The 19,577-nt window shown below is 38.2% G+C and overlaps 1 protein-coding gene across 4 annotated transcripts in view; it reads left to right on the top strand.

Annotated features, from left to right (window-relative positions):
• Nucleotides 1-19,577, top strand: part of ZNF148 (zinc finger protein 148) — a 124,342-nt gene that overhangs the window by 6,053 nt on the left and 98,712 nt on the right. The window contains exon 2 of one of the 4 annotated variants that reach the window (XM_036071637.2): nucleotides 5,884-5,939. The exons of 2 other annotated variants lie outside the window; for them this stretch is intronic. The gene's annotated coding sequence lies outside the window, so the exon portion shown is untranslated. Of the gene's footprint in view, nucleotides 1-5,883; nucleotides 5,940-7,936; nucleotides 8,017-19,577 lie in introns of those variants that run through there. One more of the 4 variants, XM_036071638.2, reaches the window with a different exon arrangement.

Genomic DNA, 19,577 nt, shown 5'->3' with positions numbered 1-19,577 from the left:
ATTTGAAATGGTTATTTTGGGGAGGAAGATGGTAAGACAATTCGAAGGATAATAGTAAACCAAAGTTTAGAATGTAGCAGAAATTATTTATGATGTGGATTTATAACAGTTTTCAGAGAATGATGGGGTGAGTTCTCTTTAGTCAACAGATGATGAACATTTGTTATATGTAAAAGCATTGTTAGATGTAGTTAGGAATAAATCCTTTGGGATTTATATTCTAGTATGAAGCTGGACTTGTGCACAAATAACTACACTATGATAACATATCTTAAGAAAAACGGAATGTTACTGAAGTTAAAAGGTAGGAGAAAACATTTGAGTAGGGGGAAACCTGGGACTACGTTTAATGGCATGCAAGTGGCTTTTGAGCTAGTCTTTGAAGGGATGGATAGGATTCTGACGGGTAGAAATTACTGGAAAGAGCGTTCCAAGCTGAGGGATTAGCAAAAGCAAAGACTTGGAGGTGAGAAGCCAAGGATATGCGGGGAATAGTGAGTTAGTGTTTAATTTTTTTTTTACTGTGATCCACAGTAAGAAATACATGTCACATCTTCAGCTAATATATGCATATTTGAATATTTGTGTATATGTATAAAACAAGATACACCAATAAACATATCCCTTACCATGTTGGATGCACTCATATGTTTTCCATTCTGTTCTGTTTGGCAAAAAAAAAAGATGGCTGTCACTCACAAACTGATTTCATGACTAACTAAATAATTGATCACAACTTGTAGTTTGGAACACAGAGAGAGTTCATGAATAGGGCATAATATGATAAAAGGTAGGAAGAGTCAGTGGGGTTGGATAGAAAATGGGTGGCCTGAAAGCTAAGCTAAGTAGTTTGTGTTTGATATGATGTAGTGTTGTGCTTAGTAAGCAAACAGAAGCTGGGTTTTAGTCTTGGCCCTTCTATTTTACCTGTGCTATGATTATGGAGAGAATTACTTCCTTTCTGAGATTCCATTTTCTCATCAAGAAATTGATAATTATTGGGACTCCTGGGTGGCTCAGTCGGTTAAGCATCTGCTTTTGGCTCAGGTCATCATCCCGGGGTCCTGGGATTGAGTCCCGCATCGGGCTCCCTGTTCACCAGGGACCCTGCTTCTCCCTCTGCCTGCCACTCCCCCGCTTGTGCTCTCTCTGTCTCTCTGACAAATAAATAAATAAAATCTTAAAAAAAAAAGAAATTGGTAATTATTATACCTTCTGGCAAGGGTTGAGGCTAGGATTTGAGGATTAAAGTATGTTAACATAGGATGAAAGTATGTTCACATATCATTAATGTATAACTACTCAACTTTTTTGAGTAGAGAATGAAATAAAAGCCTGTATATTGAATACCTTAATCTGATGATAGCTGTACTGTACAGGGTAGATTGGCGGCAGTGTGTGGTAGAGTAAGATTGGGGGGGTGACAAACCCAGTTAGGAGGCTACTGGAGAAATTTAAGAGGGGCTTGGATTGTTTTGAGAGCAGGATTAGAAATGAGGGGGTAGATTGTGATTGGATGGTGAAAGGAGGAAAGGAAATTTAGAGCTGTGGTAAGATTCAAAAGGCAGCAACTGAAATTGGAATACATGTTGGGGTAGTTTAGTGGGGTACATTAGGGTAAGTAGTTGCAGTTTCTTGCATATAGTAGGTCCTCAGTTATTTGAATGATTAAATACATAAACGGAGGAAGAATTGCAAATGGAGATAGTAAGGGATAGGTTTGAGAAGGAGGGGTGAGATTGAAGGGTGCTTTTGAGGGACTGCAAGCATTTCTTCAGGGAATATTTTTGTATACTTACTGTGCACAATGTTCCATGGTAGGCAGTGTGAAGGATACATGTTTATATATGACACAGTTCATTTTTTTTAGGAGTTTATCCAGGGACAAAAATGTGTACACATCTGTTTATGACAGAAGTACTATGGCAGGTTCGACTTTGTAGAGAAGTTGGTGTGTAGCTTAGGCCTTGAAGGATGAATAGGATTATAGTAGGCAAATGGTGAGGGTTGGTATTCCAAAAAGAGGGAGTATGATATGAGTGACAGAGAAGTTCCGGATGTGTTTAGGGGTTGGTGGTCTAGATTAGCTGGAATTTAGGGTTATCATAAATCATAAGATTTATGAATGGAGGGAAATAAGGCTGTAGAGGAAACATCTAAAAATCTAGACTAAATGGGTTTTAAAAAATTTATTGAGATATGACTTTATGTACATAAAGTGCTCAAAACTTGTTATAGATCAGTGAATTTTTGTAGGTAGACATTTATGTCACCACCATCCAGTTCAACATTTCTAACATGCCAGAAGGCTCCCTCATTTGTCACTTTCAAGTTGATGTTCCATTCAACAAAAAGTAATTAACAGTGACCCTTGAACAACATGGGTGTGAATCGCACAGACCCACTTACAAGTGGAATTTTTTTGATAATTACTGTGTTTTCTTTATGATTTTCTTCATAACATTTTCTTTTCTCTAGCTTACTTTATTGTAAGAATGAAGTATATATTACATAAAATGTACAAAATATGTGTTAGTATACAGTTTGCTATCGGTAAGGCTTCTGGTCAACAGTAGGCTATTGGTAAAGTTTTTGGGAGTCAAAAGTTATACCTGGATTTTCGACCACTGCGGGGAGAGGTTGGCTCCGCAACCTCTGCGTTGTTCAAGGGTCAGCTGTACTATTCTGATCTCTAGCACAACAGGGTAGTTTTATGTTTTGAGTTTCTTACTAGTGGAATCATACATCTGTGTCTGGTTTCTTATGCTCAACACATGTCTGAGATTCGTCCATGATGCGTATAGCAGTAGTTCATTCTTTTTCATTTCTCTGTGGGATTCCATTATGAACATATCACAGTGTATTTGTTCATTTCATGATTGTTGAGCTGTTGGCAAGTTTCTATTTTTTGGAAGTCTAAGGACTTGACTCAGTATGCAGTGAAGAACCATTGATGAGTTTTGAGTGGGGAAATGAGATAATTTAAGAATACATATGTGGTGGCCTGTTTTTGTTATGTTGTTTTTGCAATGAAGAGAACCTAGGGACTAGGAGACAAGTCAGAAAGCTATGACAAGGGGCGCCTGTGTGGCTCAGTCGTTAAGCGTCTGCCTTCAGCTCAGGTCATGTTCCCAGGGTTGGGATCGAGCACCACATCGGGCTCCCTGATCGGCAGGAAGCCTTCTTCTCCCTCTCCTACTCCCCCTGCTTGTGTTCCCTCTCTCACTGTGTCTCTCTCTGTCAAATAAATAAATAAAATCTTAAAAAAAAAGAAAAAGAAAGCTATGACAAAAGTGTGAAGTATTGAGAGCCTAAGTTGCAGTGGTGGTAGTGGGAATAAAAGAAATGAGATACATAGAAGAAAGAATTGAGGGATTTGATGGCAAATGGCTTTTGGAAAACTGGAGAAAAAGAAAAGGGAAACTCTGAGGGCTTTTCTTGGGTAACTTGAGAATGGTAGTGCCATTAATAAAAATTACTGGATCAGTTAGCAGAACTATTTTGCTGGGGAAGAATAATTACTTTGGTTTTAAGACACATGACCAGTGTGTGGGACACCAATGGAAGTAGGCAAAGGGGAATTATTTAGCTAGATTTAGAAATACTGGATTCAGCTGAGGAAGGAGGTCTAATAGAGATTTGGGAATATGTACCTAGAGTTGATAATTGAAGCTACTAATTCTGGATTTGGTAGGGTGGTAATGGCAATGAAATTATTTGGACTGATAATTGAGGTATTAATTGAAGCAATAATTGAAGGATATAGGTAAAAAGAAATCATTATATATTCTAGTTCCTAAGGAACAAATTAGATTGTAGCAGAGGGGGATGGTTTAAAGATTATTTTTGGGAGCTGAGGGTAGATATCCATATGAGGAATGAAAATGTAGAAGCAATGTTAAGGGATGAAATGCCAAAGGGGAGAGAATTAGAGAAAGACAGAACTTGGGAAAATACCCATTATTTGGGCTAGGAAGAGGACCAGTACTTGTTGGAGATAGAAGCAGCAGCTAGAGAGACCACAGTAGAATCCTGTGGTACAGTGACATAAACCAAAAGAGGTAGTTCAGGTGTTATTACCAAAGAGGGAATAAGGATTGAGGTGGTGGGTCATATGATTCGGTACATAAAATTGTTTTTTGGTCTTCAGGAGAGCAGATCAGAGACCACAGTGCATGGAGGTAAAGGACTGAGTGGGTTGGGAGAATATGGAAACATTGAATGTAGGAATTGTATTAAGAAGTTTATTTTAAGAAGGAGGAACAGCTCTTTTTCCAAAACTGGAGGCAACAAGTAACAGATGGATGAAGATATACAGCATTTTAGAAGCTGTAAAGAGGATTTGATTACAGGTGGAGAAGGTGTGATTTGAAGAAATTTTATGGAAGAGATTGAGGTTTTGATGGGATTAAAGATTTAAATATGAAAATGACTTGGATCAGTCAACGAGATAGAGAATTGTATTTAGAATAAATCAGTTGTGGAAGACTTCATAGCTTTCTGGTGGTACTTAACACCCAGTGTGTGGGTGTGAAGAAAACAGATGGTGAAGATTGTCATTGGGGAGGTGCATGGTGAATATAATGGGAGGTCATGATATTCTGGAGAGGGCAATATTAAATGGCTGATGGACTGATTTAAATTGCATGGGGAGACTAGGGAAGCCAAAAGGAGGTAAAGAGCAGGTGTAGAACTATAAAGTAGTTGTTTAAAAAAAAAAAAAAAAAAGGAGGTCTGTGAAGTTATAATCCTAGTGGTACAGCACTCTAATTGATGACCTATTTTCATTATATATGTGTGGGTGGCTGAAGTGCAGCTGAAGGTTTTAGGAGCTGAGGAAGGTCAGGGTGTAGAAAGTACTTCAACATCCTTGTTGAAGTTACTGAGAATAATGGCTGAATGTGGTACAAAGTAGAATTGAAGTCTTTGGGAAGGAAGGGGGGCGGTATTCTGGAACTTGGTAGATGTTGCAGATGGAATGGTTTAAGTGAGTAATGTAAACTGCAAAGAGATTTTTTAGTAATAGGAGTGGCCCTTGGAGCAAGAAGCAGTTGGTCCTTTTAGCAAGCTGAAGGAGTCGGAGAATGGATAGCTAAGTCATGAGAGAAATAGGTTGTCCAGGAAAAGCCAAGCTTGAGATACCATGAAGGGGTAGTCACAACAATCCAGGCAGGAGATGATAGTATCTGACTTATGGTGTGGGGATGGAGATAAACAGATTTGTTACATTTACCCATTCTTTAAATTTCTTTATAAATTATACTTGCAAAATCCTAGCCATTCGTGTGCAAGGAAAAAAAAAGATAAGGTAGGGGTATATACTAATATGAAAGGCAAAAGACATAGGGTAGTTTGTTGACAGTAGAACATGAATAAGCTGATAGAAGCTAGTAAAAGGGTAGAACAGAAATGAATGAGGAGGTTGGGGTTGACCTGAATAGGAATAAAGGTAAGAAGAAGAGGAGAGTTAAGTAACTTGTAGCAGAGAAAATATGGGGAAAACATAATGCTGTTTAGGAAATACCTAATGCCAGGAGCCTATTCCTTGTCTGCGCATAAGGACAGTCCTTGCCACCCATGATGTTATAAAAATGGTGCAGTATGCATTAAGTATTTGAAAAAATAGCATGATGATAGAGATACTGAAATCTTTTGACCTCTACATGAGTTCCTCAAAACCACATCAGTGTGTGGTGATAATTTGTATACGTAAAGAAAAAGAACTGTGTGGTGATAATTTGTATACATAAAGAGGTTCAGGTAAAAAGTGGGAAGAATGGGATGGGTGGTAGGAAGGGGATGTCCTAAGGAATCTAAAATGGCCTCTGTAGTTTTTTCTTTTCTTTTTTATCTATAATGACTTTTATCTCATATATTTCTTAGTGTTCTTAGGAGGCTGGTTGCTGTGTTTTCTCATTTCACTTATTACCTATATAGAGGTAAGTCCCAGATGCACAGTTCTAAATATGCTTTCCTGTCTTGTTTGTAGTTATCATTTATTGAACATGTCTAAAGGAGCTGTATTGCCAGTTCCAAAAACAAAATATAGTTAAACTATTTGTTTCATTTTGATTTTTTTTTAAATCTCAGTGCTTGAAACCTTCATCATTTTCCATTGATGATATTTAAGATCTAGACCAGGCCCTTTATTCTTTGGCTTTGTCTTTGCTCTCAAACTTTTGCTTGTCCAGTTGTGCAGAAGTGTTCATTTTTGTCAGTCTTTGTTGTCTGTCAACTTACCCCTTGTACTATCAAAGGCTTGACTCTCAGTGCTTACCTGACTCTGGTTTTTGAGATTCTCCATCAGTGCCTTGCTGTGGTCCCGGCAGCTGATATTTTAAACCAATACTGGCCAAATGCTGTGTTCTTCAAATCCTTTGTATTTGCATTATATTCCTTACATGATTAACTCATGCTTTCACCCTCTGAAGAAAGAATACTTCCTGATCCTCCCTGTTTTTGATGTTATCCATGTTACAGAGAGCATATTTAGTGGCAGTGAGAAAAATATGACAAGACACAAAATACATATTATTGGTGTTCCACCCAAGTGCAGCTTTATTCCAGAATCTAGCCCCAGGTCATTCGTCACTTCCCCCCCCCCCCCCCTTCTACATTTAGTCTACATGTAGTCAGTCACGAAATTTAATAATGAAGGACCTGTGGAGACCCAAAGCTTTGAAAAGCCTAAGAGGGACAAGGGAGGTCACTTTGCCCATCTCACATCTTTGCTGTAACCTGCCTGATTTGGTCTAGAGTTGTTTCCAGGACCTGCCTCTGACATAGCATGGCCTATTTGAGTGGGTTGTGTGGGTTAGATGAACCATGGATGTAAAGGAAGCTGTTGGGCATGATTGTAGTGGAAATGGTGAGAGAATGTTTTAATGGTAATTATATTAATTTAACAGATAAGTGACTTCATAAGGTAGGAGTTGGATGCCTGAAAATCTTGGTTGGCATCAAGGAGTTTTCCTTTTAAATTTGAGAAGAGCCAGTACCCAGGGGATTAGAATGAAATACACAACTTGATGTTTTGTAGGGTCCTATATATGTGCATTTGTCAACATATGCACACCTGCATGTGTAGATATTAATGATAGACTTAATGTGTTAATTTGATTAGGTTCTATAATTAGAGTCTTTAGGGAAATGGTCTTGGTAGTCTTAAGAGTGATTCCAGTGAATTGGTAGAGAATGTTTGGAAAGGTCATTGTCAAGTTACTGGGATTATGCTTGGGAAATGGATTTTTTCAGTGACTGTGGTGGCCTTTCTGGAATTGGTTCACAAAATTTGAGGGCAGTTTGAGGCCAATTTGTGTGTTAAGTTGGAGAGCCTTAGTTTGGAGGGAATGAGGGAGCACACAAAATGCAGTTTTAGAAGGTTGTGAGTTGATTTGGTGGGAGTTGATACAAATTATAAGTTAATTGTGGAGAGGTTTTGAATAGGTAAGTGGGAGATGTTAATGGAAGGAATTTATAAGGAAGCTTGTTATACTAGAAAAGTAAATTTCAAGAGTAAAATTGGAGAGATGGTTTAGGGAAGATTATTTTTTGGGAGAAATACAGCTCTTAGGGTAAAAACAGGAAGGTAAGGGAAAACTAAAACGAGTAAGTTAAGGTGTGGAGAATCAGAGTAAGCGGAAGGGTTAAGGAAGAGGTTACTGAAAAATTTTTTATCGTGAGGAGTGTTGTGTTGGGTTCTACTTTTGATTAGTGGTTCAGTAAGGGGAGGGGGCTTAAACGTGCCTTGGTTTGTAGGGGTGGGGATAATTCAGCATAAGAGTTACATTTCTTGAGAAGCCGGGGCAGTCGCGAGCCGGGGGCCGGCTCAGACGGCCGCACGGGCGGGCTTTTGCCGGCGCGCCGCTGGGCGGTGGGCGGAGCAGCGGCGCGGGGCTGCGCGGTGGTGGGCCCAGAGCCGCCGCCGTCGCCGCCCCCCGCGAGCGCGGCCGAGCACAGTCGGGCGGGCGTTCGGCGCGGCGCTCCGCGCACCCGGGCCTCTCCGAGGGCGCTCCAGTAAGTGAGCAGGCCGCGCGGGCCGTGCAGCGGCGGCCGGGAGGAGGGGCTTTCCCGAGCGCCCCCAGCGGACCTCCGCACGCGGCTCGCACGGCTTCCTTTTGTTGTGTGTGTACGTGTGTGAGTGTGCGCGCGCGTGCGTGAGTGCGCCCTTGTGCAGGGAGGCGGCGGAGGAGCGCCGAGAAGCCGGGGCTTTGCCTGCTGGGGTGCCTCGGCGGGTGGCGGGGCCTCCCAACAGCCGTCTTCCGGGTCGGGGCCCGCCGCGCAGGCAGGGCCCCTGCTCCCAGCGAGATGGCAAACTTTGTGAGTGGCTTGTCGGCGGCCAACAAGTGTCTGCCTGTCAGCGGGGACTGCCGAATGTTAATTGACAATCCCCCCCTTCCCTCCTAATCCTGCTTTTTTCAAATGTTCTGTTGGACCGGGGTTTATTTACCGTCTTATGGTGTGCCATAAGGTCAGACGGGTAATTTGGTATACTAGACAAATAGTTTTTTACTTGGTATCAAGAGCAAAAAATGTACGCCAGGATCCGTATATTGGTTGCGCTAGTAAAACCTGCATGCTTAGTGGTAAGAACTGTCCTAAGGCCTCTCCGTAATTAGGCTATGGGGCAAACTTTTGCTCTCCAGACGTTGTGGAGCACTTTTTACGGTGTCAGGAAAGAACTTCTTGTGTACTAGACTAACAGCTAGATAGAGTTAGGAAATGCAGAAGTTAAAGCCCTTCCCAAGAGCTTGAATTAAAAACAGCTTTTTTTTTTTTTTTTTTTTTTACATAATTATGATTGTTTAGTTTGCATATAGAGTTTTGCAAAATTGGGCATGGCGTGATTTAAAAAAAGCATTTCTTACTAATTTAAAGGGGCAGTGGTAAAGGCACCACGCAGTTTTGAAATTTCAACTATGTTAAATGTTGCTATAAATAAAATCCTATTCAGATTTTTAGATTTAATATATCTAAAAATACGTTTGCAGTTGTCCTTTGGGTGCAGGAGGAAGTCCTGGGTTTCTCGTGCTTGTTTCTGGGCAGATTTTCAGTATTGTCAGCATGATACGGGTGTAGAACCTTAACCTGAGTGAATAATTTGCTTGAGATTACCAGTCTGTTTTGCAACTGGGAGTAGACTCTGGGTCTCTTATTCCCAGTCTGGTGACCTATCCAAGAATAGACTAAGGAAACTGGGTATTTTTCTGTTTGGTGGAAAATATGGCTGAGTTGAGTTTGTAGTGAGTATTAAACAGCCAAAAAGTGAATGTGTGAACGTTTAATTTTCTGTTGCAACTTTAAATGTAGTTTCTCCACATGGTCTTTGGCCTTTCTTTGAATACAAAAGGGACTTTAGGGTATTCCTCAGTATTAACTTTTCGTGGCATTTGTAGCACATTTACACTAGATTAAAATAGATGCTTATTGTAATTGTGTTTTTCATGTGGGTATTCTCTGTGGCTAGAGAATAGCAGATAACTTGAGAATGTTTAGCCTTCTCACTAATGCTAGGGAGAATAGGAATTATGTTAACTTCATTAATCTCTGATTTAAAAACTTTTGGCTCTTTTTATTGAAAATGCTTAAAGAGGTACAGATGGAATACCTGTGGATTTTCTCCTCAGCTTTCTCTACTGTTATTCTCATTACTATTACTACTTAGCTACATACAACAATATTTGGTTAACATGTGTTTTGGTAGGCCTTTTAGAAAAGAGTACCTTTTCATAGTATATGATTTGCAGTTGAACTTTTTTGTTCATTTCTTAACCTTTCTTATGCCTTTCCTCCTATCACAAAAACAAAAACAGTTTCTTCCTCCTTCCCATCTCCAAAGAACCTGGACATTTTTATTTTAATATAATAGTTCACCACCAGGGGTGATTTTGGCAATGTCTGGAGACATTTTTGGTTGCCATGCTGGGGGATTCTGTTGGTATCTAGTGGGTAGATGCTAAACATCCTACAGTGCACATGATAACCCTACAACAAAGAATTATCCAGTGCAAAATGTCAGTAATGTTGATGTTGAGAAACCCCGACCTCATAATATTGAGAATAACATTCTCCCAAATAATTTAAATCTATAAAAGTTATTTATAATGTGATTGAAATATCTATCACATTGTTATGAATCTTTTTCCAGAGTTGTCATTAGAATGATCATGGGTCAAAAGTTATGAAGTATATTTTAGATCATCAGTACATAGGATTTTGGAGCTGCAAGATTAACAAGTTTAACTCTTTTAGTATGTAGATTAGGAAATGGAGTTTCAGAGAGATTGTGACTTACCCAAGTTCTCACAGATAATGCAGAGCTCAGGTCTCTTGTTTCTATTATAATTTACTTAATTAAAATTAATTTTAGTACTGAGGGAAACAGTATTGGTCATTTTTGCTTGGTATACAAATACATTTAAATAACTGAATTAAAAAATAATTGCATGGTGAAAATCTCAGTATTTAATGAATTATTGTTACGTTTTCAGATTCCCATGTGTTTGTTGAATTCATCAGCATGGTTTTGTAACTGTTGTAAATTTGGCAGCATCTGCTTTTTTTTTTGTTTTAAAGATTTTATTTATTTATTTGTCAGCATGAGAGAGAGGGAGAGAGAGAGAGAGCACAAGCAGGGGGAGCAGCAGGCAGAGGGAGAAGCAGGCTCCCGCTGAGCAAGGAGCCAGATGTGGGGCTCGATCCCAGGACCCTGGGACCATGTCCTGAGCCGAAGGCAGATGCTAAACGACTGAGCCACCCAGGCGCCCCAGCATCTGCTTTTTAAAAAAGTGTTTGAAAATTTAAAAAGACCACATACAATTTTAAAACAAAACAATTCTAAGTTAATTATGATACATTAGGCAACATTGCAAATGCAGACCCAACTGGAATTGTTAAAACATCTTTGGGTGTCATGAATTGTGTGAAGATTGATCACCGTAAGGGTGAGTTATTGTGCTAATTGTAAATCTATTCTAGCAAGATCCTTTTGGTTTAATTGTAGAAAATGATATTGGAACTTTCAGGCGAAATTAATTGAGTGAAATAAAAAATGGGTATTTAGATGAAATATTTTCAAATTAAGCAGTATATTGTCAGAGGAAGAAGTATCAATGGGGTTCTTTTTATGTTTAAAATTTTTTTCCATAGTATTACTTTTTTTATTTTTTACTTATTTTTTTAAAAAGATTTTATTTATTTATTTGACAGAGAGAGACACAGCAAAAGAGGGAACACAAGCAGAGGGAGTGGGAGAGGGAGAAGCAGGCTTCCCGCTGAGCAGGGAGCCCGATGCGGGGCTCAATCCCAGGACCCTGGGATCATGACCTGAGCCGAAGGTAGACGGTTAACGACTGAGCCACTCAGGCGCCCCAGTATTACTTTTTTTAAGTGAGTAAAACAAAAGAAGACAGGATTGTATGAGCAAAGATTTCTTTAAAAACTTTCAAATAAAAAATTTATAGAAAAAAATTTAAAATCCATGTTAATGAAAAGAAAAAAATCAACTGGAGAAGCTGCTGTTAATATTTTGATATATGGCCTTCTTATATTTTCATTAACTTTTTAAAGATTTTATTTATTTATTTGACAGAGAGTGCACAAGCAGGAGGAGCTGCAGGCAGAGAGAGAAGCAGGCTTCCTGCCGAGCATGGAGCCCAATGCAGGGGTTCAATCCCAGGACCCTGGGATCATGACCTGAGCTGAAGGCAGACGCTTAACTGACTGAGCCACCCAGGCGCCCCTTATTAACTTTTTATTATGGAAAAAATTAAATAAAAAATTGAATGGTATTATGAATCTCCATATAACTACGATCTAGCTTCAACAATCAGCAATTAATGGCCATTCTTGTTTCATCTATACCTCTACCCTGTTTCTCTCCTTTCATATTATTTGTTAAAAAACTTTATTTTGAAATATTATAGACTCACAGGAAGTTGCAAAATTAGTACAGTCCTGTGTATCCTTTACCCAGCTTCCCCCAGTGGTGACAAATTTTATAAAGCTCTAGTAAGACATCAAAACCAGGAAATTGACATTGGTACATTACTCTTAACTGCCAGATTTATTCACTTTGTACCATTTGTTTAACCTGAATTCATTTGTGTGTGTGTATGGTTCTTTGTAGTTTTCTCCCATATATTAGTTCATATAACTACCACCACAGTGAAGATACAGAATTGTTCCCTCACCACAAAGAAAACCCCTCTTGGTACTCCCTTTATATTTGCATCCCACCCCAAAAGCCCTCCGTCTCATCACAGTCTTATTTTCCATCTCTGTAGTTTTGTCATTTCAAGAATGATATATTAATACATACTTCGTTGAATCACAACTCATGTGTTGAAGGACTTTGAGTGTATTCACCATTTTGTTATTAAGAAATAAAGTGATTATTATGAACATTCATGTACAGGATTTTGTATACAGTTATGTACAGAGATAAATGCCCAAGAGTGAGCTTTTTAGGTTGTATGGCAAGGGCAAGTTTAGTTTTATAAGAGCACTCCAAACTGTTTTTCCAGAGTGGCTGTTCCATATTACGTTCTCATCAGCCGTGTGTGAGAGATCTACTTGTTCTGCATGTTCACCAACATTTGTTGTTACTATTTTTTATTTTAGCTATTCTAATAGCTAAACAGTGATACCTTATTGTAGCTTTAATTTGCATTTCCCTAATGGCTAATGATATTGAACATCTTCATATGTACTTTCTTGCTGTCTGTTCATGCCTTTTTCTCATTTTCTAATCAGAATATATGTATTTATTTACTGTTATATTTTGAGAGTTCTTTATATATTCTAGATATAAGACTTTGTCAGATACATGGTTTGCAAACATTTTATCAGTGTGTAGCTTATCTTTTCATCTTCTTCACAAGTTCCTTCACAGGGGAAATGTTTTTAATTTTGATGAAGTCTGGTTTCTTTTTTCTTTTTTTTTTTTAAGATTTTATTTATTTATTTGACAGAGAGTGGGTGCACACGTGCATGCACAAGCGGGGGAGCCGCAGACAGAGGGAGAAGCAGGCTCCCCGCTGAGTAAGGAGTCCGGAGCCCGATGTGGGGCTCGATCCCAGGACCCTGGGACCATGACCTGAGCCGAAGGCAGATGCTTAACCAACTGTGATCCACCCAGGCATCCCGAAGTCTGGTTTCTTTTGTGGATCATGTTTTTGGTTCCAAGCCTAGGAACCCTTTTCTTTAGGTCCTGAAGGATGTCTCCTGTGTTTTCGTCTAAAGTTCTGTAATTTTATGTTTACATTAAATTCATGATCCATTTTGAGTTGTTATATAAAGTTGTGAGGTTTAGGTCAGACTTTTTTTTGCCTTTGGATGCCCATTTGTTCTAGCACTGTTTGTTGAAAAGACTACCTTTCTTCCATGGAATTATATTATCTGTTGGGCATATTTATGTTGGTCTAGTTTTGGGTTCTCTCTTGCATTGATCTATGTGTCTGTCCCTCTGTCAGTACCACACTGTCTTGATTAATGTAACTGTAGGTTTTTAGTATATTCTTTAGGGTTTTATGTATATAAGATCATGTCATCTATAAATAGAGGTGCAGTTTATTGCTTCCTTTCCATTGTAAATGCTTTTTATTTAATTTTCTTGCCTAATTTTCCTTGTTAGAATGTCTAGTACAGTGTTGAATCAAAGAAGCGAGAGTAGGGGCACCTGGGTGGCTCAGTCAGTTAAGCGTCTTCCTTCGCTCAGGTCATGATCCCAGGGTCCTGGGATTGAGTCCTGCATTGGGCTCCTTGCTCAGCGGGGAGCCTGCTTCTCAGTCTGCCTGCTATGCTTGCTGCAGCCCCTGCTTGTGCTCTCTCTCTCTGATAAATAAATAAAATCTTAAAAAAAAAAAAAAACAAGAGTGGACAGCTTTGTCTTGTTTCTGGTTGTAGGGGGAAAGCATTCAGTATTTCACCATTAAGTATAATGTTAGATTTTTTTGTATATGGCCTTTATCAGGTTGAGGAAATTTTCTTCTATTCCTAATGTTTTGGGAGTTTTTATTGCTAAGGGGTTGGATTTTGTCACATGTTTTTCTTCCTCTGCTGAGATGATCTACAAAAAAAATAAAGATTTTTGTCCTCTATTCTGTTGATAGGGTGTATTATTTATATTACTTGATTTTCAGATGTTAATCCAATTTTGCATTTCTTTCTTTCTTTTTTTTTTTTAGAGAGAGTGAAAAAGTGTGAAAAAATGCATGTGTGCACAGTGGGAGGGCCAGAGTGAGGGAGAGAGAGACTCTTAAGCAGGCTCTGCACCCAGCGTGGGGCCGATCCCAGTTCCATGACCCGAGATCATGACCTGAGCTGAAACCAAGAGTTGGAGGTTCAACTGACTGAACCACCCAAGTGGTCCAGTGATAACCTTTTTAAAATCCTTATCTTGGTGATTTGTGTCTTCTCTGTTTCTATTGGTTAGTCATATTAGAGACTTAAAAATTTTGCTTCATTGATTTTCTCCATTTTCCTGTTTCAGTTGCATTCATTTCTATTCCTTTATTATTTCCTTCCTACTGCTTGCTTTGGGTTTGTTTTTCTTTTTTCTTTTTTTATGTGTCTTGTGATAGGTAATTAGGTTATTGATTTGAGATCTTTCTTCATTTCTAATGTAAGCATTTAGTGCTATAAATTTCCTTCTAACTACTGCTTTAGCTGCATCTCACAAATTTTGACATGTGTTTTTATTTTCATTCATTTTTATGTATCTGTATGTTAATTTTTTCTTTGAGATTTCCTCTTTGACCTATGGACTTTTTAGAAGTGTTTCTCCCCCCCACCACCCCCCATTGTGTTACAGGGTTTTCCTGTTGTCATTCTGTTACTGTTTTCTAGTTTAGGTCCATTATGGTCACAGAATGCACTCTGTATTATTTTAATTCTTTTAAATTTGTTGAGGTCTGTTTTGTGGCTCAGGATATGGTCTTGGTAAAAGTTCCATGGGTATTCTGCTGTCATTGGGTGGAGTATTCTATATATAGTTGACACTTGAACCATGTTTGAATCGCGCTTGTCCACTTATATGTGGATTTTTTACAGTACAGTACTGTAAATGTGTTTTCCTTATGATTTTCTCTAACATTTTCTTTTATCTAATTTTATGTAAGAATGCAGTATATAATACATGTAATATATAAAATGTGTGTTGATGGATTGTTTATATTATCGGTAAGGCTTCTGATCAACAAGTAGGCTTTAGTAGTGAAGATTTGGGGGTGTCAAGTTATACATGGAGTTTTGACTGTATGAGGGGGTTGTTCAGGGATCAACTGTGTATCAATTAGATTCTGTTGGTTGATTGTGTTATTAATATAGCCACTGTGCTTTTCTAAAAGATATTGTTATAGCTTTTTCATTCCTTTATTTTCAACATATGTTATCATATTTCTTGTTTGCAACATACAGTTGGGCCATTTAAAAAAATCTCCTCTGCCAGTCTGTCTTTTGATTATTTAGGCTATCTGCATATAAGGTAATTACTGATATGTCACCATTCATGTCTGCTGTTTTGTTTTTTTGGCTTGTTTTCTCTGGTTTTTGGATTTTACTTCTCTTTTCTTGCCTTCCTGCAGATTACTGGAACAGTCTTTAGGATCCCATCTTTTATAATGTGCAGAAGATCTATTTATAATGTTTTTGAGTCTGTCTTGGTGTAGTTTTTGCAGTGGTTGTTGTAGTTATTTTACAATATGCATATGTGATTTATAATAGTCTGCTGGTACCGATATTTTACAACTTCAACTGAAGTGTGTAAACTTCACTTCTATTTTACCCTTCACCTTCTCAACTTTTATTTAAAAAAATTTTTTTTTAAAGATTTTATTTCTTTATTTGAGAGAGGGGTGGGGGCAGAGTGGGGAGCAGCAGGCTCCTCACCGAGCAGGGAGCCCAACGTGGGGCTTGATCCCAGGACCCCAGGAACATGACCTGAGCTGAAGGTGGATGCTTAACCGGCTGAGCCACCTACCACCTATGCGCCCCACCTTCTCAACTTTTAAACATAATTGTCTTGGGTGTGAAATGGTGTTGCCATTTTTATTTCAGTCATCAAATATGATTTATAAAACTAATGATGGAAAAGAAAATCTGTTGTGTATACCTATATTTCTTTTTTTCCTGTTGTTTGGAACGTTTTTGTCAGCCAGTCTTTATAAGTATGGCTGTTGGTGACACAGTCTTTTAGTTTTTCTTCTTTTGGGAATGCTTTTTAAAAATGGCCCCTTTGTTCCTTCTGTGGTCTGAATGTATTTCCCTAAAATTCATATGCTGAAATCCTATTGGGAGTTGGGGCCTTTGGGAGGTGATGAGGTCATGAGGGAGGGGCCCTCATGAATGAATTGGTGCTGTTATAAAAGAAGCCAGAGAGGAGCTCCCTTGCCCTTTTCTGTCCTGTGAGGCTACAAAGAGAAGTCTGTTACCTGGAAGAGAGCCCTCACCCAATCATACCGACATCCTGATTTTGGACTTCTAGCCTCCAGAACTGTGAGAAATAAATTTCTTTTGAGTATAAGCCACCCATTCTGTAGTATATGTTGTAGCAGTTTAAATGGATTGTTAAATGGATGTTTAATAATTCCTGAAGAATAGTTTCACTGGATATAGAATTCTTGGTTGGCAGTTCTTTATTTTTCTAGTATTCAAAAAATACTGTTGCCACTTTTCTTGGCCTCTCTGATTTCAGATGAGAGATCTGGTGTCATTTGAATTGTTGTTCCATTATAAGTAGTATGTTGTTTCTGTGTGCTGCCTTCCCAGTTTTTTGTTTTTAATTTTGAACATTTAATTGTGCTGTATCTTGGTGTAAATTTCATTGTGTTTATCCTGTCTTGGGTTTGCTCAGTTTTTTGGATCTGTAAGTTTGTATTTGCCACATTTGATCAGTTTTAAGCCATCATTTCTTCAAATACTCTTTCAGCACCTCTCCTTTCTTTCTGTGACTCCAGTGATACGAATGTTGGACCTTTTGTTATCGGCCTATTGTTGCCCAGGACGTAATTTTTTTTCTGTTGTTCATATAGGGTGAGTTCTGTTTTTCTGTCCTCAAGTTCAATGATTCTCTTTCCTATCATCTCTATGTTTGTATTGCATTTATCCAGTGAGTTCAAATTTTTCTGTTGTTGTATTTTTTTAGCGCTATAATTTTCTTTTGCTTCTTTTTTTTATATAAATTCTGTGTCTTTGCTGAGATTTTCCATTTTCTCACTTGTTTTGGGAAAATTTATAATTGATTGCTGAAACATTTTTATTATGGTTTTTAAAAATCTTTGTCAAATAATTCCAGTGTCTGATTTCATCTCTGCATTGGCCTTAGTTGATGATCTTTTCTCACTCAATTTGTGACTTCTTGAGTCTTTTCTTTTTTATCTGTTAGGAGGCTCTGGGCCCCCTATTGATATTTTTATTTTAGCAGACAGACCCTATTTAGGTTTAACATACAGATTTTGGCTCACTTTTGTAGGCTGTGTTTCCATTGGCAGTTTAATTTTCAGAGCCTTTGTGGTCACCTTAATTTATCTGATGCTGCTGGGCTCCCATTAAGTCCTTGCTGGTGCTGTCTGAGGGAGCAAAAGGGTTTTCCCCATGCTGGGCTTCTGGGTATCTCTAGATGGGAGGAGAGGATTGTGGTAGGATCCTCCTGCTGTTCATCCCATGCCTCCCCATTCTTCCCTGTCCCCCTGTCTTTGGATGAGGGAGGAGAGGCTTGGCCCAAACTGAGCTGCTTGCTCTGGTTGGGTTCCTCAGCTTTGCCTACTTGTCTCTGTATCTCTAGGTGGAAAACAGTCTCAGGCCAGGTGGGTAAGGAAAAATTTCTTCCCCTGGTCTTTGTTGTTGGCTGGGCTTCCAGTTGGATTTCCCCCTTATACTGTAGAGGGACTCCACTTTAATTTGGGGGGAAGAATGTGACTGTCTGGTCTGCCTTCTGTTGCTAAGTTGGTGGTCGGGAAATGCCAGTCTGGGTTGCTTTTTTCTGTTGGGTGTGGGGACTAAAAGCACCCTGCTGCTCTTTTGTTTCTTGTCTTCTGGTCCCAAAGTGGTTCACTGCCTTCTTACCATTTTCAGAGTTTTCCTCTGGTTGTCTCTTATATTATTTCCATGGTTTATAATTGTGCTTAGTGAGGAGGAGCAGGGGAAAACAGATCTGCGCCATCTTGACTAGACAGGGAGTTTAAATTCCTTATTTTGTGAACCTGCATGATCTCCAGTCAGGTTATATCAACTTTGAAAATAATGGTATATGGATATGTGTTTTGTGAAGTTTTAAGCACTATATAAATGCTTGCTTCGGTTATAAATCAGAATATCAGACACCTAAGTTTTTGGGAAGTCAGTCCTAACCAGTTTAAGAGGGTGCCAGGGAATAGATACATGCTATTTTACTGGGCATCTGTCACATAAACAGAATTTTGTTATGTAGTTAATTAAAATGAGGTTATAAATTCTGAGTATTTTCTTCAGAGATGTGTTTGTTTAATAAATTATTTGCACTGAAGATGTTTAAGTACATTATAGTATTTTAATATTAATATTTTTCAAAACAATACTGAAAATCTTGCATTATGCAGCCAATTTAAACTGTTTCTAATTCATAGATTGAAAAGAGCAGATAAAATGTCTTGTCCTGCCTTTATAGTTCCTAGTTTTTTAATTGAGAATAAATTGGCCCAAATAAGAAAACGCCCATTCTACATTAGTAAAAGCTTATGTTTCTAAATGATGAGTTCACTTGCTAATTTGACTTTTCCTGTTTAGAAAAACAGTCTCACAAACATACTTCATGAATTGTTCAAACTTAATATAGTTACTGCAGTTATGTTCACTAGGCTCCTTTGCAGACACTTTTTGGGGTATTCTCTGAATGACTCTGATGGCAAATCTCAGTTTCCTAATCAGATTAAAAACTGTTTGTTTTATGTGTGGGCATACCTCTACATTGTGCTGGTGTCTAGTGTAACTCTGGGCATGCATTCTAAACAGAAGAGATAAGAATGATTGTAGTATTGAATAAGATGAAAATTGTCAAAAGATGAACTGGCTTTTTGTGGACCATTTGTATGTTTTTAAATGAGAGTTGTTAATGATATTTCATATGAGAAGTAATAATTCCAGTTTCTTCTTATCTTTGACCTTTAATAATATTTTAACATTATGTTTTTGTTCACAAAGAATTGACACTTTAAAAAATCAATGTAAATAAACTAATTTTTAAATGGGTATTGTAATTTTTTAGGGTTTCCTTAGTTATTAGAGTGGGATAATTTTTGTGTTAAATTAGGTGAATTTAATTTTCTCTATTTACATGGTAACTATCATAGATAATATTTTAATTTAAAATTTTATGTTCATTGATATTATACTTCAAATATTATATATGTACATATATATATAATTTTTTTGACTCCCAGGACATTGTTAAGAGTAGCGTTAAATATATTTTTAACTTGGGAAGGACTTGCATACTTAACCCCTTGAACCTCAGAGATAAACAATAATACCTGCCTAGGTAATTATAGGGGGTCAGGTGCAATGTGACAAGTGAAAGCAGGTTGTATACCACGAAGTACTTT

This window comes from Halichoerus grypus, chromosome 1, assembly GCF_964656455.1.
Source record: "Halichoerus grypus chromosome 1, mHalGry1.hap1.1, whole genome shotgun sequence".
Lineage (NCBI taxonomy): Eukaryota > Metazoa > Chordata > Mammalia > Carnivora > Phocidae > Halichoerus > Halichoerus grypus.
The sequence above is the reverse complement of the archived record's forward strand: the minus strand, read 5'-3'. Positions and strand labels throughout refer to the sequence as shown.